The sequence below is a fragment of the Camelus bactrianus genome, chromosome 17 (assembly GCF_048773025.1).
Source record: "Camelus bactrianus isolate YW-2024 breed Bactrian camel chromosome 17, ASM4877302v1, whole genome shotgun sequence".
Taxonomy (NCBI): Eukaryota; Metazoa; Chordata; class Mammalia; order Artiodactyla; family Camelidae; genus Camelus; species Camelus bactrianus.
This window is the reverse complement of record NC_133555.1, coordinates 59,326,259-59,351,214: the sequence shown is the minus strand read 5'-3', so window position 1 is coordinate 59,351,214 and position 24,956 is coordinate 59,326,259.

Genomic DNA, 24,956 nt, shown 5'->3' with positions numbered 1-24,956 from the left:
ACTGATCCACCCACAGAATTCTGCCCAGTTACCTTGGATTCATAAGCCACAAGAAGCCTCACGGTACACACCAATATTCCACCTAGAATCCAACCGGTAACTGCCATCCCCAATGGTTGCTGAATATTGTCAGTGTTGGGGGAGGGGCTGCATCAAACGAGGGGTTCCTAAGTTAAATGTGATTCTATCCACTAGAGTTCCATTGTAATTTTTTCTTCCCACTTTCCTTTGGTTCAGATCTGTGTATACAGTACAAACGGTGGGAAGTGTGTCCAATTTTAGCTTAGGGTTTCACACGTCTTGAAACTTTCTAACAGCTCACAGTACACAGAGATCCCACTAAATGAAAGTCATGTTTGTGTAATATCCATTCAACCATAATACATATCCGTCTGTTGCTTTCTGCTGAAACACCCACTCTCTCAGAAAATGGATCCATTTATTTCATGGGGGCTGAAATTCCGAGAAATGAAACCAGTCCCATTGTGCACTTTACTGTCTGTCTCGTTTGCTCTTAGTACAGTTTTGAAGGGCTACTTGCTTTGCTGTAGGCTTATGCCGTTTCTTCTCTACGTAGGGTAGAATATGGCATTCATTCTTGCTGTTGGAAGAATTGTAAGTCTATATCACGGACTATGACCAAATCTTATTCAAAATCGGCATTTGGGTTAGGTCACTATATGCTCTTTTGAATCAATATTTATGAATATTAATGCACACGTCTGTGTTCTGAATACAAGTGTGTTGAGTACATTTAAGCTGCGATACTGGTTCGATGCATGCTGAAAGATCCTTGACAACCTTTTTAGTATTTTGTTTTGAATACTCATGGTTTCTTTGGTATATGTCAGCCAACCGTACCCTTTTGGTGTCACTCTGTTTGATTGATTGCTTGTTTGTTTGCTTGTTGTTGGTTTTGCAAACACATTAGGCCATGCATCACTCCGTTTGCTTCAATCAGAGAGTCATATATGTGAATCACTTAAGATAGTTCTTAAAATCACCTATGATTTCCTGCTACCCTCTCCCATCTTATGGCTTTGATGTCCTCCTAGCCTTCTTCTTGTTTCTTGTTTGTAACTCACGCTCTTCTTGCATTTCCAATAATGGTTTTTCTTATTTCCATTTCATCTTGCTACTTTTCTATTCAGGGTAGAATTCTCAATCTTTCTTTTAGGATAAGTTTTGAACTGCTGAATTCTTTTAAGCTTTGCTGGTCTGTGAATTTCCCTAGCTCTGCCGTTATTAGAAATGGCAGTCATGTGGCATAGGCTACCCATGATTACAGCTTTTTCTGATTCAGGATATGGCCTATGTCCTTGCACTCCTCCCTGTTCTGCAATATTTCGGCCGTGATATGAGCTAAAACCCCTCTGGAGGTTCTGTTGTGGCTAAATTGCTTTCCTCTAGATGCATTTTAAATCACTGGGATGATCATGAACTTTGTTGATTTGAATTATACAGCTGCAAATAGGTGTATTGGGATTTCAACTGCTTTGGACGCTGTGTATTTCCTGAAATCGTATAGATGAACCTTTCTTGGCTTTCAGCATGTTTCATTGTGATTTTTCTTCAAATAGCTTTTCAGAATTTTTTTTTTATCTCTTGCTTTTCCATTTATGACACTTGTGAATACTATTCTTTCATTCTTTGTCTTACCCCAGGATTCAACCTCGATGTTTGCATTGGTTTGCACTTGCTTTTCTATGTCTTCTTCTGATCGGGGGATTTCTGTTCCCCTGTCTTCACAGTCATTCACGAGTCCCTCTGCATTATCTAGTCTGCTTAGGACTGACTTTAGCCCAGTTATTATCTCATCCATTGAGTTTTCTTATATTATTTGGTTCTTCTTTAGAGTTTCCCTTCCCCTTTTCGTGTATTCTGCCTTTTGTGATTCTGAGACACTGTTGTTCTTTAGCGTTTTCCTCACCTCCGTTTTCAATGCTTGCTCTGGTAGCATTTTTCCGTCTAGTTGCTTGAAACTTATTGTTTGGGCCTTCAAACTCTCTGGTACTGAAATGGTACTTTTGGTTTCTTTTCCTATACTTCTTTTTCTCTACATGTCAAGTACTATCTGTTAACTAATATACACTTACAAGGCTTGGTTAAGTGAAAACTTTAGACTTTGGTGTATGCAATTCCATGATATTTATGTGAAGACAATTTCCCTAGACATTGATGCCATGTCCTGTTCCTGTGTGTGTTGTCTGGTATATCTCTAATAGCTGGTGATGACTTTGTTGTGATGAACACAGCATAATATTTCAATTAGTATATCCTCATTTGTATTATGCTAATCTCACATCTGAAATTGCACAGGGCACTTCCTCTAGTGGAAATGAAGCTTCTGGAGGTTTTCAGCTCTGCATTCTTCTGTATGTCATATTGGTGTGTTTCAAACCCAGCCAACAGACAGTGTGCTTGTAATTTTTATTTTCATGGGATTGTCCCAATGTTACCAGTTCTTCCCAGAGCTTCCATGTCTTCAGAAAAACAAGTGGAAACATATGTATGGATGTCATACTTCAAGGCCTGCTGGAATGATCCCACAGAATGACCTATGTGCCCTCTGTGCAGTACCATATCAATGCCATCGAAAATGTAGCTTCTTCATTTGGTAGATAATGCTGAAGGATATGCTTCATCTTCTCACTCTGTGGAATTAGACCACTCTTCCTTGTTCTCTCATCCTTGTGTCATGGGTTCACGAAGGCAACCACAGAGCTTTTCCACATACTCTGCCTCAAACCAGACCATAATCCCAGTCCAGGTTACGAATGTAGCTTATCCTAAATCTTTTAACAGTGATTTCAACCCCAACGCCTCTGTAAACCTCAGACTAGATGCATGATAATGCTGATTGAGCTGCACACGTTCTCTATTTGAAAAATGCCAAATTGGTCCCTTATACTGTGGATGCAGTGGATGAGGCTATAGGACATATTGATAAACTCAACCGCACACGCCAGTGTGGTTGATTTCTCACTGAGGTCACAGTTCTGTTTGCTGTCTTGATAGGACCCACCATAACCCACAACGCACTCTAGATCCCTGAGTTCTCCGTGTGAAGTCATCCATAGCCCTATCCCCCTTTTTCCGCTGCGTCTGCTAGCTCAAATTTGGCAGTTCGGATCTTGGTCTCAGATTCAATTGTGGGGATATATTGTGCTGATTGCTTTGAGTTCTGTCAGCCAACCATCTGCTGTGCACTCTTCTAACACTCAGCGCATCACCTTCAATCCCATGTGTGCTGCCCGCTTGAGAGTGTGCGTCCAAGTAAAACAAAGTTTCACCACTGATGCTCCATTACCAGAGGTCAGATCCTGCACTGGTTTCCATTCTCTACATTGCCTTTTCCTGCTTCCAGGTTTTCTGAGGCTTCATCCTGTCTTTCGATATAACAGACCATCCTTCGGCAAGTTTCCTGTGCCAAGGGCTGGGTGAGTAGATGTTTACATTTCTGTGTACATGGGAGGGAGTGAGCACAGGATACACTTGTTCTATGCTAACTGAGCATTGATAAATCAACACATTCCTGATATAATTCAAAGAAATGTGATGTTTGATTAGCTCTGTTTTCTTTACAGCCATGGTGGGTGGGTTTGTTCGTAGACTTCAATTTTGACAAGTGTTGATAACTCAGTTGCTGTTTTTAAGAATGTTAATAGAATTGATTTACATGTTTTGGGATTTATAAGAAAATGAAGTTAGAATGTGAAACATACTAAATCCACCTAGATGCCAGACATGTCAATTTTGTAAGATTATGTCAACTCTAAGAAAAATATAGAAAGAAATAAAGTAAAAATGCTGTCCAATATGTTGAAGGGGATATGTCAACTCTTTACTGTTGAAGCCTCCAACACCAACCGGAACCATGAAGTATCTATTGGAACCATGAAATAACCGAGAACCTGGGTTTCCCTTGTGCATGTGGTTCCCTTTACTCCCAATGACACATACTGGCCAATGTTGGAATATCAAGGGTAACATTATTCTTTAGGGAAATACAACAAAAACCAAACAATATATATACATTTAGGCTTGATTCCAAAAGCACCTACAGGCATTTTAGCTATGAGAATCCTGATGCACCTATGCTAGGCAATTGAGAACCAGGTGTTCTTGTATCATTGATGAGAACGTTTAATCATCCCATCATATTGCATACAGCAATTTAACTAAACCAAGTGTGGACCCCCATGATATCGTGCACCCGGGTCTTGACAGAAGTCTAAGATGCTCTACAAAAGCTGTGTCTTTAATGTCTTTCAAAACTTTTACAATTCAGTTCACTATCTGTCTTATAATATTCCTCTATACTTTATAAAAACATGAGGCCGAATACATATTCAAGTTCAGTCAAAGTTTCCCCTCACTTACCACACTCCCTTCACCCCAAAGAATACATAACCCCAGCATTTGCTGAATCTAGGGGTAGGCCATCATTTCTTTGTGTGAGCTAAGTATTCAATTCCTATCTATTTAATCGAGAGTATTTGACCTTTAAGGAGATCACCGTTGTTCAAAGAGAGTGAATTTGGAGGAACTCTGATTCTAGGAGGGGCTTGCTCTTCTCCTACTGGCTTCATTGCAGCTCAGGCTCTGATCCTTTAAAATGGATGCCTGAGTGGAGGGGAGGGAAGAGCAAGTGCTTGATAGCAAGGCCCAAACCTGGGAAAAGGCTTACCTGGGCTTGGTGCATTTTGGTCTGAATGGATGTAAATGCCCCTTGGGACCTGTGGATTCTCATGACCTCTTCCAAGAACATGAGCGCTTTTATCATCTCTACTATCTCTTCTCTTTTAGACTTCAGGAATCTTGGACCCGTTCTTGGAGCAGGGAATTGAGTAAATTTCTCTAGTGCACGTTGACACTCCGTATATTTCTACCAGTATCACTGAGGTTCAGTAGGTCTCATGAAAGGCTTTCGAGCCTGTATTCTCTAGAGATGTCTCCATGCCGGTATTCTCCATTGTAGCAGAACAACTCTCATCAATATGTTCGCATCTCAGCTCAATCCGTCCAGCCAGCTTTTCTGCCAGGTTCTCTTCGTGTCTTCCATAAAGTTGACTTCAACAGGACTGGGAAGTCTGAAAGTAACTCGGAGCCTCACCAGTAATCTGATGATAGGCAGATCTTTCACTGTCTGCCCTTTCAGTTTCTGGAAACTTACCCTTGAACTCCGGTCTTAGGGCAGCAGCAGTAACTCGAACTAACACAGATTCCTGAGAAAAAGACAAAAGCCAATCTCCACAGAGGGCAGCAACCCATCCATCACACTGATCCACCGACCGAATTCTGCCCAGTTACCTTGGATCCACCAGCCACAAAAAGCCTCGCTGTACACACCAACATTCCATCTGGAATTCCATCCGACAAATGCCTTCCCCAATGTTTGCTGCACATTTACAGTGATTGGGGAAGGGCTGCATTTAAATAGAGGTTCCTAAGTGATATGTGATTCAATCCACTAGCGTCCCATGGTCCTTTTTTCTTCCCTCTTTCCTTTGTCCCAATCTTTTTACTCTGTACAAACTGAAGGAATTGTGTTCATTTACAGTTTACGGTTTCACACATCTTGAAACATTCTAACAGTTCACAGTACAAAGAGACCCACTAAAGAAAACTCATGTTTGTGTAAAATCCATTCACCCAGAATACATATCCTTCTGTTGCTTTCTGCTGAAACACCCACACTCTCAGAACATGGATCCATTTTTTTCATGGGTGTGAAATTCCAAGAAGTGAAACCAATCCCAATGTGCACTTTACTGTCTGTCTCGTTTGCTCTTAGTACAGTTTTGCAGAGCTACTTGTCTTTGCTATACTCTTATGCCATTTATTCTTTAAGTAGGGTAGAATATGGCCTTCGTTCATTCTGTTGGAAGACTTGTAAGCCTTTATCATGTTCTATGACCCAATATTATTCAAAACCGTCATTTGATTTGGGTCATGATGTGCACTTATGAATCAATATTTATGAATATTAATGCACGCATCTGTTTTTGAATACAAGTGTGTTGAGTACATGCTAGCCGCCATACTGGGTTGATGCATGCTGAATGATCCTTGACATCACTTTGAGTATTTTGTATTGAATATCTATGGTTATTTGGTATATGTCAGCAAACTTTAACCTTTTGGTGTTTGTTTGTTTGTTTGATTGTTTGTTTTGCAAACACATTAGGCCATGCATCTCTCCTTTTGCTTCAGACAGTCATATAAGATGATTCACTTAAGATAGTCCTTAAAATCACCTATGATTTCCTGCTAAAATCTCCCATGTTTAGGATTGTGATGTCCTCTTTGCCTTCTTCCTGTATCTTCTTTGCAACTCATGCTCTTCTTGCGTTTCCAATAATGGTTTTCTTATTTCCATTTCATCTTGCTACTTTTTTTTTCAGGGAAGGATTCTCAACTTGTTTTTTAGGATCAGTTTCAAACTGCTGAATTCTTTTAAGGTTTGCCAGTCAGTGAAATTCCCTAGCTCTGCCGTTCTTATTAATGGCGATCATTTGGCATTGGCTACCCTAGATTGCAGCTTTTTCTCATTCAGGATATGGCCTATGTCCTGGCACTCCTCCCAGTTTTGCAAAATTTCTGCCGAGATATGAGCTGAAATGCCTCTGGAGGTTCTGTTGTGACTAAGTTGCTTTCCTCAAGGTGCATTTTAGATCACTGGGATGATCATGAACTTTGTTTATTTGAATTCTACAGCTGATTGTTTGTCTATTGCTATTTCACTTACTTTGGATAATTTGTAATTCCTGAATTCGTATAGATGATCCTTTCTTGGCTTTCAGCATGCTTCATTGTGATTTTTGTACAAATACCTTTTCAGAATTTTTTATTTCATCTATTTCTTTTCCACTTGGGACTCTTATGAATCCTATTCTTCCATTCATTTTCTTACCCCAGGATTCAACAGCGATGTTAGCGTTGGTTTGCACTTGGTTTTCTATGTCTTCTTCTGATCGAAGGATTTCTTTTCCCCTGTCTTCACAGTCATTCACGAGTCCCTCTGCATTATCGAGTCTGCTTAGGACTGACTTTAGCCCAGTTATTATCTCATCCATTGAGTTTTCTGATATTATTTGATTCTTCTTTAGAGTTTCCCTTCCCCTTTTCGTGTATTCTGCCTTTTGTGATTCTGAGACACAGTTTTTTATACTGTGTTTTCCTCACCTCCATTTTCAATGCTTGATCTGGTAGCATTTTGCCATCCAGATGCTTGAAAGCTTATTGTTTGGGCCTTCAGTCTCTTTGGAACTGAAATTGTACTTCCTGTTTCTTTTACTATACTTCTATTTCTCTACTGGTCAAGTACTATCAGGTATCTAATATAGACTTAAAAGGCTTGGATAAGTGAAAACTTTAGACTCTTTGGTGTACACAATTCCATGATATTTCTGTGAGGACAATTTTCCCTAGACATTGATGCCATGTCCTATTCCTCTGTGTGTTGTCTGGTATATCTCTAATTCCTGGTGTTGCATTTGTTGTGATGAACACACCATACTATTTCAATTAGTATAACCTCTGTTTTATTATGCTAATCTCACAGTTCAGAAAGTGCACATGGCACTTCCTCTAGTGGAAATGAAACTTCTAAAGAGTTTCAGCTCTGCATTCTTCTGTATGTCATGTTGGTGTGTTTCCAACACAGCCAACAGACATTGCACTTGTAAGTTTTATTTCCATGGGAATGTCCCAATGTTACCAGTTCTTCACAGAGCTTCCCTGTCTTCAGAAACACCAGTGGAAACATATGTATGGATGTCATACTTCAGGGCCTGCTGGAATGATCCCACAGACCGACCTATGTTTCCTCTGTGCAGTACCATGTCAGTGCCATCCAAAATGTAGCTTCTGCATTTGGGAGATAATGCTGAAGGAAATGCTTCATCTTCTCACTCTGTGGAATTTGAACACACTTCCTTGTTCTCTCATCCTTGTGTCTTGGGTTCTCGAAGGCAACCACAGAGCTGTTCAGCATCGTCTGCCTGAAACCAGAACGTAATCCCAGTCCACGTTACGAATGTAGCTTATCCTAAATTATTTAATACTGATTTCAGCCCCAACGCCCCCTGGAACACTCAGATCAGATGCATGATATCTCTGATTGATCCCCACATGTGCTCTATTTGCAAAATGCAAAATTGGTCCCTGGTCATGCAGATGCAGTGGATGAGGCAATAGGACATATTGATAAACTCAACCTCATACGCCAGTGTGGTTGATTTGTCACTGAGGTCATAGTTCTGTTTGCTCTTTTTATAGGACCCACCATAAACCACAGTGCACTCTAGATCCCTGAGTTCTGCGTGTGCCGTCATCCGTAGCCCTATCCCTCTTTTTCTGCTGCCTCTGCTAGCTCAAATTTGGCAGCTCGAATCTTGGTCTCAGATTCAATTGTGGGGATATTTTGTGTTGATTTCTTTGAGTTCTGTCAGCCAAGCATCTGCTGTGTACGCTTCTAACACTCAGGGCATCACCTTCAATCCCAAGTTTGCTGCCGGCTTGAGAGTGTGCGTCCGAGTAATACTGAGTATCACCTTTTATGCTCCATTACCAGAGGTCAGATCCTGCACTGGTTTGCATTCTCTACTTTGCCGTCTCCTGCTTCAATGTTTTCTCAGGCCTCATCCTGTCTTTGGATGTAACAGACCAATCTTCGGCAAGTTTCCTGTGCCAAGGGCTTGGTGAGTGGATGTTTACATTGCTGTGTACATGGGAGTGAGAGTGCACAGGTTACACTGGTACTCTGCCAATTGAGCATTGATAAATCAACACTTTCCTGATATAATTCACAGAAATGTGATGTTTGTTTAGCTCTGTTTTCTATACACCCATCATGGGAGGGTTTGTCCGTAGACCCCAGTTTTGATATTGTGTTGATAACTCAGTTGCAGTTTTTAAGAAGGTTAATAGAATTGATTTACATGTTTTGGGATTTATAAGAAAATGAAGTTAGTTTTTGTAACATACTAAATCCACCTAGATTCCAGACTTGTCAATTTGTAACATTTTGTCAACTCTAAGAAAAATATAGACAGTTAGAAAGTAAAATCGGAGTCCAAAATGTTGAAGGGGAAATGTCAACTCTTTACTGTTGAAACCTCCAACACCAACAGGAACCATGAAGTTCCTATAGGAACCATGAAATAGCTGAGAACCTGTGTTTCCCTTGTGCATGTGGTTCCCTTTATTCCCAATGACACATACTGGCCAACGTTGGCATTTCATGGGGTAACATACCTCTTTAGGAAAATACAAGTAAAACCAACAAAATATACAAATTTAGGCTTGATTCCAAAAGCACATACAGGCATTTTAGCTATGAGAACCCTGATGCAGCTATGCTAGGCAATTGAGAACCAGGTGTTCTTCTATCATTGATGAGAATGCTTAATCATCCGATCATATTGGGTAAAGCAATTTCACACAACCAAGTGTGCACCCCCATGATATCGTGCACCCGGGGATTGACAGAAGCATAAGACTCTCTATATAACCTGTGTCTTTAAAGTATTTCATGAATTTTACAGTTCAGTTCACTATCTGACTTATAATATTTGACTATACTGTCGTGAAAAACTGAAGGCCGAATACATATTCAAGTTCAGTCAAAGATTCCCCTCACTTATCACACTCCCTTCACCCCAAACTAGAAATAACCCCAGCATTTGCTGAATCTAGGGGAAGGTCATCATTTCTTTGTGTGAGCTAAGTATTCAATTCCTATCTATTTTAGTCGAGAGTATTTGACTTTAAGGAGTTCTCCGTTGTTCACACAGTGTGAATTTGGAGGAACTCTGATTCTAGGAGGGGCTTGCTCTTCTCCTACTGGCTTCATTGCATCTCAGGTTCTGATCCTTTAAAATAGATGACTGAGTGGAGGGGAGGGAAGAGCAAGCGCTTGATAGCTATGCACAAAACTGGGAAAAGGCTTACATGGGCTTGGTTCATTTTGGTCTGAATGGTTTGTAAATGCCCCTTGGGACCTGTGGATTCTCATGACCTCTTCCATGAACATGAGTGCTTTTATCATCTCTGCCATCTCTTCTCTTTTAGACTTCAGGAATCTTGGACCCATTCTTGGAGCAGGGAATTGAGTAAATTTCTCCAGTGCACGTTGACACTCTGTATATTTCTACCAGTATCACCGAGGTTTAGTAGGTCTCATGAAAGAATTTCGAGCCTGGTATCCTCTAGAGATGTCTCCATGCCGGTATTCTCCATTGTAGAAGAACAACTCTCATCAATATGTTCGCATCTCTGCTAAATCCATGCAGCCAGCTTTTCGGCCAGGTTCTCTTCGTGTCTCCCATAAAGTCGACTTCAACAAGACTGGGAAGTCTGAATGTACCTCGGAGCCTCACCAGTAATCTGATGACAGGCAGATCTTCCACTGTCTGCCCTTTCAGATTCTGGAAACTTACACTTGAACTCAGGTCTTAGGGCAGCAGCAGTAACTCGAACTTATAAAGCTTCCCGAGCAAAAGACAAAAGCCAGTCTCCACAGAGTGTGGCAGCCCCTCCATCATACGGATCCACCCAGAGAATTCTGCCCAGTTACCTTGGATCCACCAGCCACAAGAAGCCTTATGGTACACACAAACTTTCCATCTGGAATTCCATCCGGTACCTGCCGTCCCCAATGTTTGCTGCATTATTTCATTGATGGGGGGGTCTGCATTAAAACAGAGGTTCCTAAGGGAAATATGATTCAATCCACTAGCGTCCCATGGTCCTTTTTTCTTCCCTCTCTCCTTTGGTCCAGTTCTTTATACATAGAACAAACAGAGGGAACTGTGTCCATTTTTAGTTTACGGTTTCACACGTCTTGAAACTTTCTAACATTTCACAGTACACAGAGACCCACTAAATGAAACTCATGTTTGTGTAATATCCACTCACCCAGAATACATATCCTTCTGTTGCTTTCTGCTGAAACACCCACACTCTCAAAACATGCATCCATTTGTTTCATGGGGGTGAAAATCCAAGAAGTGAAACCAATCCCATTGTGCAGTTTCCTGTCTGTCTCTTTTTCTCTTAGTATAGTTTTGCAGAGCTACTTGTCTTTGCTATATTCTTATGCCGTTTCTTCTCTATGTAGGGCAGAGTATGACATTCGTTCATCCTGTTGGAAGGCTTGTAAGTCTATATCACGTTCTATGACCCAATCTTATTTAAAACCGTCATTTGTTTTGGGTCACAATATGCACTTATTAATCAATATTTATGAATATTAATGCATGCATCTGTTTTCTGAATACAAGTGTGTTGGGTACATGCTAGCCGCCATACTGGGTAGATGCGTGCTGAATGATCCTTGACATCACTTTGAGTATGTTGTATTGAATAAACATGTTTCTTTGGTATATGTCAGCCAACTGTAACTTTTTCGTGTTTGTTTGTTTGATTGTTTGTTTTGCAAACACATTAGGCCATACTTCTCTCCTTTTGCTTCAGACAGACAGTCATATAAGCTGATTCACTTAAGATAGTGCTTAAAATCTCCTATGATTTCCTGCTACCCTCTCCCATCTTAAGATTTTGATGTCCTCCTTTCCCTCTTCCTTTTTCTTCTTTGCAACTCATGCTCTTCTTTCATTTCCAATAATGGTTTTCTTATTTCCATTTCATCTAGCTACTTTTCTATTCAGGGAAGGATTCTCAACTTGTGTTTTAGGATCAGTTTCAAACTGCTGAATTCTTTTAAGATTTGCCGGTCAGTGAAATTCCCTAGCTCTGCCAATCTTAGAAATGGCAGACATTTGGCATTGGCTACCCTAGATTGCAGCTTTTTCTCATTCAGGATATGGCCTATGTCCTGGCACTCCTCCCCGTTTTGCAAAATTTCTGCCGAGATATGAGCTTAAACCCCTCTGGAGGTTCTGTTGTGACTAAGTTGCTATCCTCGAGGTGCATTTTAGAACCCTGGGATGTTCATGAACTTTGTTTATTTGAATTCTACAGCTGCTTGTTGTTCTATTGGATTTTCATCTACTTTGGATGCTGTGTACTTACTGAATTCGTATAGATGATTCTTTCTTGGCTTTCAACATTTTACATTGTGATTTTTCTACAAATACCTTTTCAGAATTTTTTATTTTATCTCTTGCTTTTCCATTTGGGACAATTATGATTCCTATTCTTTCATGCTTTGTCTTACCCCAGGATTCAACAACAATGATTGCGTTGGTTTGCACTTGCTTTTCTATGTCTTCTTCTGATCGAAGGATTTCTGTTCCCCTTTCTTCACATTCATTCATGAGTCCCTCTGCATTATTTAGTCTGCTTAGGACTGACTTTAGTCCAGTTATTATCTCATCCATTGAGTTTTCTGATATTATTTGATTCTTCTTTAGATTTTCCATTCCTCTTTTCTGGTATTCTGCGTTTTGTGTATCTGAGACACTGTTGTTCTTCAGAGATTTCCTCACCTCCGTTTTCAATGCCTGCTCTGGTAGCATTTTGCCATCTAGTTGCTTGAAAGCTTATTGTTTGGACCTTCAATCTCTCTGGAACTGAATTGGTACTTCCTGTTTCTTTTACTATACTGCTTTTTCTCTGCTTGTTAAGTACTATCAGGCAACTAATCTAGACTTATAAGGCTTGGTTTATTGAAAATTTTAGACTCTTTGGTGTACGCAATTCCATGACATTTCTGTGAGGACAATTTTCCCTAGACATTGATGCCATGTCCTGTTCCTGTGTGTGTTGTCTGGTATATCTCTACTTCCTGGTGTTGCCTTTGTTGTGATGAACACACCATAATATTTCAATTAGTATAACCTCATTTTTATTATTCTAATCTCACAATTCTGAAAGTGCACAGGGCATCTCATCTAGTGGAAATGATGCTTCTAAAGTTTTTCAGCTCTGCATTCTTCTGTATGTCATATTGGTGTGTTTACAACACAGACAACAGACAGTGAGCTTGTAAGTTTTATTTCCATGGGAATGTCCCAATGCTACCAGTTCTTCCCAGAGCTTCCCTGTCTTCAGAAACACCAGTGGAAACCTATGTATGGATGTCATACTTCAGGGCCTGCTGGAATGATCCCACAGACCGACCTATATTTCCTCTGTGCAGTACCATGTCATTGCCATCCAAAATGTAGCTTCTACATTTGGGAGATAATGCTGAAGGAAATGCTTCATCTTCTTACACTGTGGAATTTGAACACACTTCCTTGTTCTCTCATCCTTGTGTCATGTTTTCACGAAGGCAACCACAGAGGTGTTCCGCATCCTCGGCCACAAAAAAGACAGTAATCCCAGTCCAGGTTACGAATGTAGCACAACCTACAACTTTTAATGCTGATTTCATCCTCAACGCCCCTTGAACCCTCGGACCAGATGCATGATGTCTCAGATTGATCCCCACATGTGTTCTATTTGGAAAATACCAAATTGGTCCCTGGCGTGCAGATGCAGTGGATGTGGCCATAGGACATATCGATAAACTCAACAACACACGCCAGTGTGGTTGCTTTCTCACTGAGGTCACAGTTCTGTTTTCTCTCTTGATACGACTCACCACAACCCAGAATGCACTCTAGATCCCTGAGTTCTGCGTGTGCCGTCATCAGTAGTCCTATCCCTATTTTTCCTCTGCCTCTGCTAGCTCAAATTTAGCAGCTCGGATCTTGTTCACCGATTCAATTGTGGGGGTATTTTGTGCTGATTTCTTTGAGTTCTGTCAGCCAAGCATCTGCTATGCCCTCTTCTAACACTCAGCACATCACCTTCAATCCCATGTGTGCAGTCAGCTTGAGAGTGTGCGTCCAAGTAAAGCAGAGTTTCACCTTTGCTGCTCCATTACCAGAGGTCAGTTCCTGTAGTGGTTTCCATTCTCTACACTGCCTTCTCCCCTTTCCTGGTTTCTGAGGCCTCATCCTGTCTTTGGAAGTAACAGACCACTCTTCGGCAAGTGTCCTTTGCCAAGGGCTGGGTGAGTGGATGTTTACATTACTGTGTAAATGGGAGCAAGTGAGCGCATGTTGCACTGTTTCTCTGTCAAATGGGCATTGATAAATCATCACTTTACAGATATAATTCACAGAAATATGATGTTTACTTTGCTCTATTTTTTATACAGCCATGGTGGGAGTGTTGTCCGATGGCTCCAGTTTTGACATTGTGTTAATAACTCACATGCAGGTTTTAAATAGGTTAATAGAATAGATTTACATGTTTTGGGATCTTTATGAAAATGAAGTTAGTTTTTGAAACATACTAAATCTACCTAGAACCCGATTTGTCTATTTTTGTAACATTTTGTCAGCTCTAAGGAAATAATAGAGAAATAGAATATAAAATAGCTGTCCAAATTTTAAACGGGACATGTCAACTCTTTACTCTTGAAGCCTCCAAAAGCAACAGGAACCAGGAAATACCTATTGGAACCGTGAAATTACCCGCAACATGGGTTTTCGTTTTGAAAGTGTTACCCTTTATTTCCAATGTCTCATACTGGCCAATGTTGGCATTTAAAGATGTAACATTACTCTCTACTAAAATACAAGAAAATCCAAACAAAATATATACATTTAGGCTTGATTCCTAAAGCACCTAGAGGCATAATAGTTATGAGAATCCTGCTGCAGCTATGCTAGGCTGTTGAGAACCAGGTGTTTTTCTATCAGTGATGAGAATGCTTAATCTTCCGATCATGATGGGTAAAGCAATTTAACAAATCCAAGTCTGCACCCCCATGATATAGTGCACCCGGGGCTTGACTGAAGGGAAAGACGGTCCACATAACCTGTGTCCTTAATGTCTTTGGCGACTTTTACAGTTCAGTTCACTATTTGACTTCTAATATTTGACTATACTGTCTTGTGAAACTGAGGCCTAATACCTATTCAAGTTCAGTCAAAGATTCCCCTCACTTACCACACTCCCTTCACCCCAAAGAAGACATAACCCCAGCATTTGCTGAATCTAGGGGAATGTCATCATTTCTTTCTGTTAGCTAAGTATTCAATTCATATATATTTTAGTCTAGAGTATTTGATCTTTGAGGATTTCACTGTTGTTCTCAGAGTGTGAATCTGTTGGAACCCTGATTCTAGGAGGGGCTTGCACTTCTCCTACAGGCTTCATTTCACCTCAGGTGCTGATCTTTAAAATGGATGCCTGAGTCGAGGGTAGGTTAGTGCAAGGGCTTCATAGCAAGGGCGATAATGGGAAAAGTCTTACCTGGTCTTGGTGCATTTTGGTCTGAATTGTTTGTAAATGCCCATTGGGACGTGTGGATTCTAATGACCTCTTCCAAGAACATGAGCACTTTTATCATCTCTGCCATCTCTTCTCTAGTAGACGTCAGGAATCTTGGACCCGTTCTTGGAGCAGGGAATTGAGTAACTTCTTCAAGTGCACGTTGACACTCCATATATTTCTGCCAGTATCAGCGAGGTTCAATATGTCTCATGAAGGTCTTTGGGCCTGGTATTCTCTAGAGATGTCTCCATGCCAGTATTTTCCATTGTAGCAGAACAACTCTCATGAATGTGTTCGCATCTCTCCTCAATCAGTACAGCCAGCTTTTCTGCCAGCTTCTCTTTGTGTCTCCCATAAAGTCAACTTCAAGAGGAATTGGCCATTTTTTAAGGACATTTGAGCCTCACCAGTAAGTTGATGACAGACAGATCTTCCACTGTCTGCCCTTTCACGTTCTGGAAACTTACCCGAAATCTCATGTTTTGGGGCAGCAGCAGTATCTCGAACTTACACAGCTTCCCAAAAAAAAGACCTAAGACAAACTCCACAGAGGGCGGCAGCCCCTCCCTCACACTGATCCATCCACAGAATTCTGCCCAGTTTCCTTGGATCCACCAGCCACAACAAGCCTCGATGTACCCATCAGCTTTCCACCTGGAATCCAACAGGTAACTGCCATCTACAATGGTTGATACATCTTGTTATTGTTGTGGGAGGGGCTGCATCAGACGACAGATTCCTAAGGTTAATGTGATTCTATCCACTAGCGTCCCATGGTCCTTTTTTCTTCCCACTTTCCTTTGGTTCAGATCCGTATACACAGTACAAATGGAGGGAAATGTGTCCAGTTTTAGTTTATGGTTTCACACGACTTTAAACTTTCTAAAAGTACACAGTTCACAGAGACACACTAAAGAAATTATGTTTGTGTAATATCCATTTACCCAGAACACATATCCGTTTGTTGCTTTCTGCTGAAACACCCACACTCTCAGAGTATATATCTAATTGTTTATTGGGGGCTGAAATTCCAAGAAATGAAACCAACCCCTATGTGCACTTTACTGTCTTTCTCTTTAGCTCTTTGTATAGTTTTGCAGAGCTACTTGTCTTTGTTATAGGCTTATGCCATTTCGTCTCTACCTAGGGTAGTATAGGGCATTCATTCATCCTGTTGCAAACAATGTAAGTATATATCATGGTCTATGAAAACATTTTATTCAAACTCGTCATTAGATTTGTGTTACGATGTACTCTTATGAATCAATACTTATGAATATTTATGCATGCATCATTTTTCTGAATACAAGTGTGTTGAGTACATGCAAGCACCGATACTGGGTCGATGCGTGCTGAATGATCCTTGACATCACTTTGAGTATTTTCTTTTGAATATTCATGGTTTCTTTGGTATATGTCAGCCAACCGTACCCTTTTTGTGTTTGATTGATTGATTGTTTGTTTGCTTGTTGTTTGTTTTGCAAATACATTAGGCCATGCATCTCTCCGGTTGCTTCAAACAGAGAGTCATAGGAGCTGATTCAGTTAAGACACTGCTTAAAATCACCTATGATTTAATGCTTCCCTCTCCCATCTCTAGGGTTTTGCTGTCCTACTTGCCTTCTTCTTTTTTATTCTTTGAATCTCAAGCTCTTCCTGCATTTCCAGTAGTGGTTTTCTTATACCAATTACAACTTGCTACTGTCTATTCACGGTAGAATTCTCAATTTTTCTTTTAGGGTTAGTTTAAAACTGCTGATTTCTTTTAAGTTTTGCCGGTCTGTGAAATTCTCTTGCTCTGCCATTATTATTAATGGCGGACATGTGGCATAGGCTAACCTAGATTGCAGCTTTATCTCATTCAGTTTATGGTCTATGTCCTGGCACTCCTCCCTGTCCTGCAATATTTCTGTCGAGATATCAGCTGAAACCCCTCTGGAGGTTCTGTTGTGACTAAGTTGCTTTCGTCTAGGGGCATTTTAAATCAATGGGATAATCGTGAACTTTGTAGATATGAATTATACAGCTGCTTGTATGTCTATTGGGATTCCACCTCCTTTGGACGCTGTGCACTTCCTGAAATCTTATAGATGATTCTTTCTTGGCTTTCAGAAATTTTCAGTCTGATTTTTCTACAAATAAATTTTCAGGCTTCTTTTTTGTTTTTAATCTCTTGCATTCCTATCTGGGGCTCTTATGTATCATATTCTTTCATGCTTTGTCTTACCCCGTGATTCAACAGCAATGTTTGCATTGGTTTACACTTGCTTTTCTATGTCTTCTTCTGATCGTGGGATTTCTGTTCCCCTGTCTTCACAGTCATTCACGAGTCCCTCTGCATTATCTAGTCTGCTTAGGACTGACTTTAGCCCTGTTATTATCTCCTCATTTGAGTTTTCTTATATTATTTGGCTCATCTTTAGATATTCTCTTCCCCTTTTCTGGTATTCTGCCTTTTGTGAATCTGAGACTCTCTTTTTCTTCAGTGATTTCCTCTCCTCCATTTTCAATGCTTGCTCTGGTAGCATTATGCGGTTCCAAATCTGACCCAAAACCAACGAGTCTTTTCTTTTTTTAAGAACTTCACCATGGACAAAAGATGTCACTAAAGAAGGTGAGAAAAGAGCAGGTCCCCATTATTCAGAATCCCTCCCAAAGGGCCCACAGAAGTAAAGAGGAGACGAACGAGAGAAAATGTTTATTTATACACATGCAGGAGCCAACCAGAAAAGTAACTACCATGTTAAATGGTGAAAGTTAAAGGCTTTTTATCAACCTAACTTAATAGGGCAAAGGGAGAGGAGAGAATTGGCTTCCATGACAGGTTTTATTCTACATCTGTTGAATCTCAGGTATCTTCAGCTTAAAGTGCTTTTGTATTAACCGTGGGTTCCATCTGACTTTCCTTTCCTCGAACTTTGTTCTTTTTCAAAATTCACTCATGTATTCTGAGCCCCTGGATTTTCCACGTGAATTTTAGATTGATTGTCAGTTCCTGCAAAACAGAAACTGGGATTTGGGTAGGCATTCTTTGAATTCTTAGATCTATTTGTGGACTATTGTCATCTTAGTAGAATGAAGCCTTCTGCTCCATGAATATGGGATTATTTTCTGTGAATGTAGGTCTTAATTTCTCTCAACAGAATCTCTCATCTATTGTAGTCTTCAGTGCCCAAGTTTGATACTTCTTCCTCACCTCTATTGGACGCTGATTCAGAAAAGACACGACCTCCTGGAGAACCTCTGCTGCCACGGAGCTGACATGGAACTGAGTCCTGAGGGGGCTTTAAATACTTTTAAAAACAGGATTAGTGTACTTTAATTACTCCATAGATGAGTAATGAATGGGTCACATTAACATAGGATTTTAATCCTTTTAGAATTAGTAGAGTAATAAAGACACATTACAAAAAATTGAAATATTGCCTAAAAGAGAAGAGATTTGTAATTCCCACCCACAGAGGTGACCGTCATGAATGATTTGTTGCTTATGTCTCAGTCTCTGTGTCTCTCAGTATGTCTCTTTCGATCTCTGCCTCTCACACACTCACAATCAGATCAATTTACATCTATATTGATTTCACACATATGTGGTAGTGCAGATGGGACCCTGGATGCAGACAGTGGGTCTGCATACTTCCATCCTGAGGCCTCCCTTGACATTGGATTGAGACCAGGCACCCACTTTTCCAACTGCACAGCATTCATTCATTCACATCAACCAGAACGAATGGACCCCATCCCCTCTCCATCAACATTAGTGTTGCCTTAATTCCGACTGTTTCAACCAGTGCTGTGATGAACACCCTTGAAAAGGCATCTTTGAATAGGTGTGTAAGGATTTTAGTGGGATGAACTGTAAGGATCAGAATTTCTGGGGAAGAGATGCATCTGTGGCCCTTTGATGCGTCCTGCACCCTGTTCTCCTGAAGAGGAGCGTCCCTTCACTCTTCCCTCCAGGGGATCTGCTGGAGACTCTGCCTGCTTACATTGTCGCCAGGGCTGGTTGTCACCTGACTAAAGACCCGCCAGTGTGATGGTGACCGGTGCTGTCTCTGCAGTGTTTCCGTCTGCCTGAGTTCTCAGCTGAGAGGTCAAGACTCTCTAACACACACTGGCCACCTGCATTGCCTCTCATTGGAACTGCCCATTTCTGTTCTATTTCTGTTTAGAACACTGGGTTTTGAAAGGTTTTTGGACTACAGGGGTGGGAAACCCTTTGCCAACCTTGGGTTATGAAGAATGCTTTTTCCAGGATGTGGTTTGTCTTTCCAGCTGTTTTTCTGGGCTTTTGCAAATTTTTTTTATTTGTTTGGTTTTGTTTTTGCCACAGGAAGAGCTAAGCATCTCCCTTATGTCTTCTGGCTGTGGTGTCTCAGGGGGAACAGCAGTGTCTACCCTGAGATTATGCACAGAGTTACTAAAAGGGCTTCAATTTGTACATCACATCTTTAATCCCCCTGGATATCCCCTTTAAATAATAAAAATGCTGTTTCAAGTGAAAACAAAAAAAAATCACCAGCCCCAGCTTAAAACATGTGGGCAGGGACAAAAAAAAAACACCTTTTTTAAAGTTTCATTGACAGGGAACACCCAAGAGAGGTAAAGACACGCAGAGAGAAAGAGGACTTGGGGTTGTCAGGGGCTGGGTGAGGAGGGAGGGGAGTGCATGCTCTGGATCCATGGTTTCACTTTGAGGAAAGAAATAGTGTGAAACTAGATGGTAGTGATGGTCGCACAACATTGTGAATGCCCCTAATGCTCCTGAATTGCACAATTTAAAAGAGGAAATGTCTATATTTTATTACATGAAACTCTAAAAAGAAAAATAAAGGATGCCATAAATGATGAGAAACAAACAAAGAAAACTAAAGAAAACCAAACAAAAACATCTCCAGCGGAAGGGAAGTCGTTTGGGAGGGGAAGGGGACTGGCGGTGGGATTTTGGAGAACATTTTGGAGAAGAAGGTGTGGGTGGGTGCAGAGGGGGCTCTGCCCCAGGGGGTGGTGATGCCTGAACTGTTTCTCCATTGTCCAGCAGTCCAGCTGCAGATGCAGGTTCAGGAGGAGCTGCAGGAGATGCAGGGGGGAGCTCGGGGTCTACTGCTGGATCCAGATCATCCTTTTTTGGTCTCTGACATCTTCCTCTGCCCCTACCTCCTGTGTAACTATTGGATGTGGAGAGAGTTTTAAGTCTTGTGGAAGTGCTCATGCTGTGAGAGAGGAAAAATTGACCCACCTGCCTCCCTTTCCATGTGCCTCTTCAAGGACAGAAACCTTACCAGAGCTTTCCAGACAGCTCCCACCCAGAAAGTGCCCACAGGATGTGTTCTGTGACAGAATTTTTCCAGACAGGTGGTCTGCCATTCTTTGCTCTGGTCAAAACAGTAGCCTCTGGGGACACCTCCCTGTGTGGCCCAGCCCTTGCCCCTCCCTCACCTACACACATGCAACACACCTGCCTTTCTGACCTTCGGGCTCTGCTTCGGCGACCCCTGGTCCTCCACCTGACTTGCAGCGAGGTGGGCACGGTGCTCCATGTCAGAGCCGGGTGTGCTGAGCTACCCATCAGCCCCGGACAGGTCCCTGGGGAGAGCCCTGGGTGATGTATGGGTCGGAGGCCTGCCCCACTGATTTCTGGGCCATGGTGGTGGGTACCCCTCCATATCCAGACCCACCTGGAGCCTGTGCTGGCCCTCAGAATAGTGGCACACCAGCCCTTCAATTGGGGAGGGGGCGTTGGTGTTCTTATTCATCAGCTTCTGTTCAGTATGTGGTATCTGGCTCTGCAATGACAGTGACCAGCGGCTGACTCGGCCTGGAAGTCTCAGAGCCCTGCCCGGCCAGGAACACTCCTGATTCTGTCCACTCGACCCTCTGCTGCCAGGTCAGACTGGGACCTTGTTCAGCTCAGACACCCAGGAGGGAAAAGACATACCCAGAGAGCATGGGCTCCACCTCGGGCAGCAGGACCGTTCCCCGGCTCTCCACATCCCAGCCAGCCAGCTTTGACCTGGGCTGGGGATGTGACCGGCCCCCTAGGCCTCTGACCTGCTCTTGCTTGAGGCAGAAACCCATCCCCAACATGACTGCTCCATCTCCACCAGCCAGGAAAGGGCCATGGTTCTACCTGGGTGGGATCTGAGTGGTGGCCAGGCCTGGGCGGGCCTGCCCTGGGCCTCCCTGTTTTACCTTTGGGTGTCTCTCGCCAAAAGGCCAGAGGAGCCTTGAGTGAGACCTGACCCAGCGCCGGTAGTGTTGGTACAGCCCCTCGCTGCGGGCTTTCCATGAGCTGCGGCCTCGGGATAATGGGATGCAGCAGAACATGCCTCTGTCTCCAACCAGGTGAGCTGAGTAGGGACTTCTCTACAGAGTGGGTGCCTGGTGACTTCGGCTCCAAGTTCTATTGGGCTCTATTGCCAGGGAAGTGAGGTCACTTACTGGGGTCCACTTATCCAAGCTTCCTCCTGACACAAAGCTCCCCAAGGGCCTCTCTGGGCTGCCGATCTCGCATTTCTCACTTCTTGCCATGTTCACACACAGTGATACCAACTCAGCCTCCCCCATAGCCCTGGGGAGTCCTGGATGCAGTCAGTGCCGCAGCTCTGAGGACACCTGGGGTCAGACCTGGCTCCCCCCACTCAGCAGTGCTGTCACCCTGGACAAGCCACGTGCCTCTCAGGGTCTCCCCAAACCCCCATCGGCACAGTGGGGATCATTCTGGCCCCTGCTTCCTAGAGAATCCATCCTGTCTCTAGACCTAGAAACACCTACTGCATCTGTCATCCCCACGGGCTGGCATCACAGGGAGCTCGTGCACAGACTCAGCAAAGGAAGGACCCCACAGAGGGCTGGTGGAGCACAGAGAACATGCCACACCGGCCGGGGTCTGCCCTGGGGTCTGGAGAAAGTCACTTTCCTTGCTACATGCTTCCCAGCTCCCAGTCGTGAGACTGAAATTAAATACAACTCTGACATCATCCGCTCTGGCATACAGCCACTTAGGTCATTCTGTCATGTTGACATACAGATCCAGTGTCTCATCTCGGCCTCTGTGGTGGGCTGCCCCACAATGGTTTCCTATTTTTTGCCTTCTGTTCCCACGCCATTGTGTGATCCCCACACCCTCCCCTGGAAGGTGGATGGACTTTGGGACCAGGTTCTGACATGTAGACTGACTTGTGAAAATGTGCGTGAGTTCCACTCATTACCAGCTCCAGTGTTCCTTCTCTCTGTCTCTGCCTCTCAGTGCCTCTCTCTCTGTCTTGTCTCTCTCTCTGTTTCTCTGTCTCCCCCTGCATTTCTGTGTTTCACTCTCTCTTTTCCTGTATGTATGTGTATATATATTTATGTGCATATGTGTGTATTTATGTATGTATTTTTCTGGCCCACGGCAGGTCACTTCTGAAAATCCTTTGATGACATATTGATTATTTTGAATTCATGTTACTGAAGAAAAATTATCTTTGAAAATTGTGCAAGAACTTTAGTGGGTTCTCCTCTAAGGACCAGCACTGCTGGGGAAGGGATGCACCTTTGGCGCCTTGATGTATCCTGCACCTTGTTCTGCCGGAGTGGACGTCCATTTGCTTTTCCCTCCAGGGGACCTCCTGGGGCCTCTGCCTGCTCACGTTGTCACCAGGGTTGGTTGTCACCGGGCTAAAGTCCTACCAGTATGATGGTGGCCAAAGCTGTCTCTGCAGTCTGTCCGTCTGCCTGTGTCCTCACCTGAGAGGTCGAACATCTCTAGCAGACACTGGCCACCTGCACTGCCTCTCGTTGGAAATGCCTGTGTGTGTTTTGTTTCTTTTCAGAACACTGGGCTTCAAGAGGTTTTTGGACCACAGGGATGTGAAGCTTTTCTCCGACCTTGGGTCATGAGGAAAGGTTTTTCCAGGTTGTGGTTTGCCTTTCAATCTGTCTTTCTTGGCCTTTGTTTTCTCTTTTTGTATGCTTTTATTTTGCCACAAGAAGAGCTAAGCATCTCCCTTCTGGCTCTGGTTTCACAGTTAGAACAGCAGTGCCTACCCCGAGATTATGCCAGTTACTAAAAGAGATTCATTTGGTACGTCTCATCTTTAATCCAGCTGGTTTTCCTCTCCAAATACAAAAATGCTAATTCACGTGAAAACAAATAAACAAAAATTCACCCTTCCCTACTTAAGATATGTGGGCAGACAAAAAAATATTTAAAAAGCCACCTTTTATATGATTTCATTGATAGGGAACCTCCAGATAGGTAAAGACATAGAGAGAGAAAGGGGATTAGGACTTGTCAAGGGCTGGGGGAGGTAGGATGTGGGGTTCGCTTTGTATACAAGCTTTCACTTTGAGGAAGGAAATAGTCTGAAACCAGTGGTGTTGTTCTCACAGCATTGTGAATGCACTTCATGCTCCTGAAAACTGCACAATTTAAAATGGGAAAAGGCTAAACTTTATTCTTATAAACTTAAAACAAAAATAGAATATAGTATAATAGAAAAGAAAAAAATCTGACTACATAGATGATCTGTTCTTTTGGCTTTAACCCTCTGCCCTCTTTTCTAGGCTTAATCTTACTAGCTCTGCACATTTTGTAAAACAATGTTGCCTTTAGCCGGAAATATACAGGAGAGCTTATTTTCAAGGCTCTGATCTTTAATGATATTAACACTTTTGCACTTATATAAAGACAACAAGTTGCAGAAAATAAAATAACTTTTGTTTTGTTAGAGGATTTACAGAGGCACTATGACCTGGTCTACGTAGACAGCTGCAGACCAAGATAATGGCAGACTTGGAGAACCATCTTCCCCAAGTCAGACTTCAGGCTCCTTTTCTACTAAAAAGGGGAGGGGCTGTGGTTGGTTGTTGCAAACTTGTTGGTGTAGGATTTCTTTGTTCTTGGAATCCTTTGCAGCTGTCCACGTGGGTCAGATCATGGTGTTCCTGTAAAACCTGCAACAAAACAAACTTTTTCTATTCTGCAAATTGTTATCTTTATAGGAGTGCAAAAGTGTTAATATCCTTAAAGTTCAGAGCCCTGAGAATAGGCTCTCCTCTTTATTTTAGGCTAAAGGCAACATTGTTTTACAAAAGAAGCAGAGCTAGCTAGACTAAGCCTAGAGAACACTGCAGAGGGTTAAAGGAAAATGAACAGATCCAATATGGAGTCAGATTTGTTCTTCTCTATTACAGTGACTTTTGGTGAGAGCTAACATGATGATTCCTGGGTGGGTCCTCCACTGTCCCAGGCTGGAGGTCAGGCAGGATCATTGCCAGATTCCCCATGACTTTGGACCCGATCTCCCACAGAGAAAGTGACAATTATTGGATTAAAATTACCTGTCAAAATCCCTTCAATTGCCTGTAAACTATACCACAGCAGAGGATGTCTCATTGGCCAGTCAACTGCCAGTCTCCCCTGATGCAAGGGACCAGCGTCGAGGGGGGCCCCAAGGTGGCCTGGCCAATGCACCTGCCTACATTGCTCTCCAGCCTTGGCTTCCTAACTTTGATGCTTTAAAAGCTCCCGTCCCTCTTCCCTCTGGCCTGGTGTGAATGAACAAGATCCCTGCACCCACCTGGGCTGAGGCCAGGCCACACACACAGCCCCATGCACACAGCCCACCATCTGCTGTCTACCCCTGGGCTCAAGTGCACCCTCTGAACTCCCCCACCCCAAATGTCCGCGTGCCCAATGCCTCTGCCCTAGGGGTCCAGATCACCATCAGGAC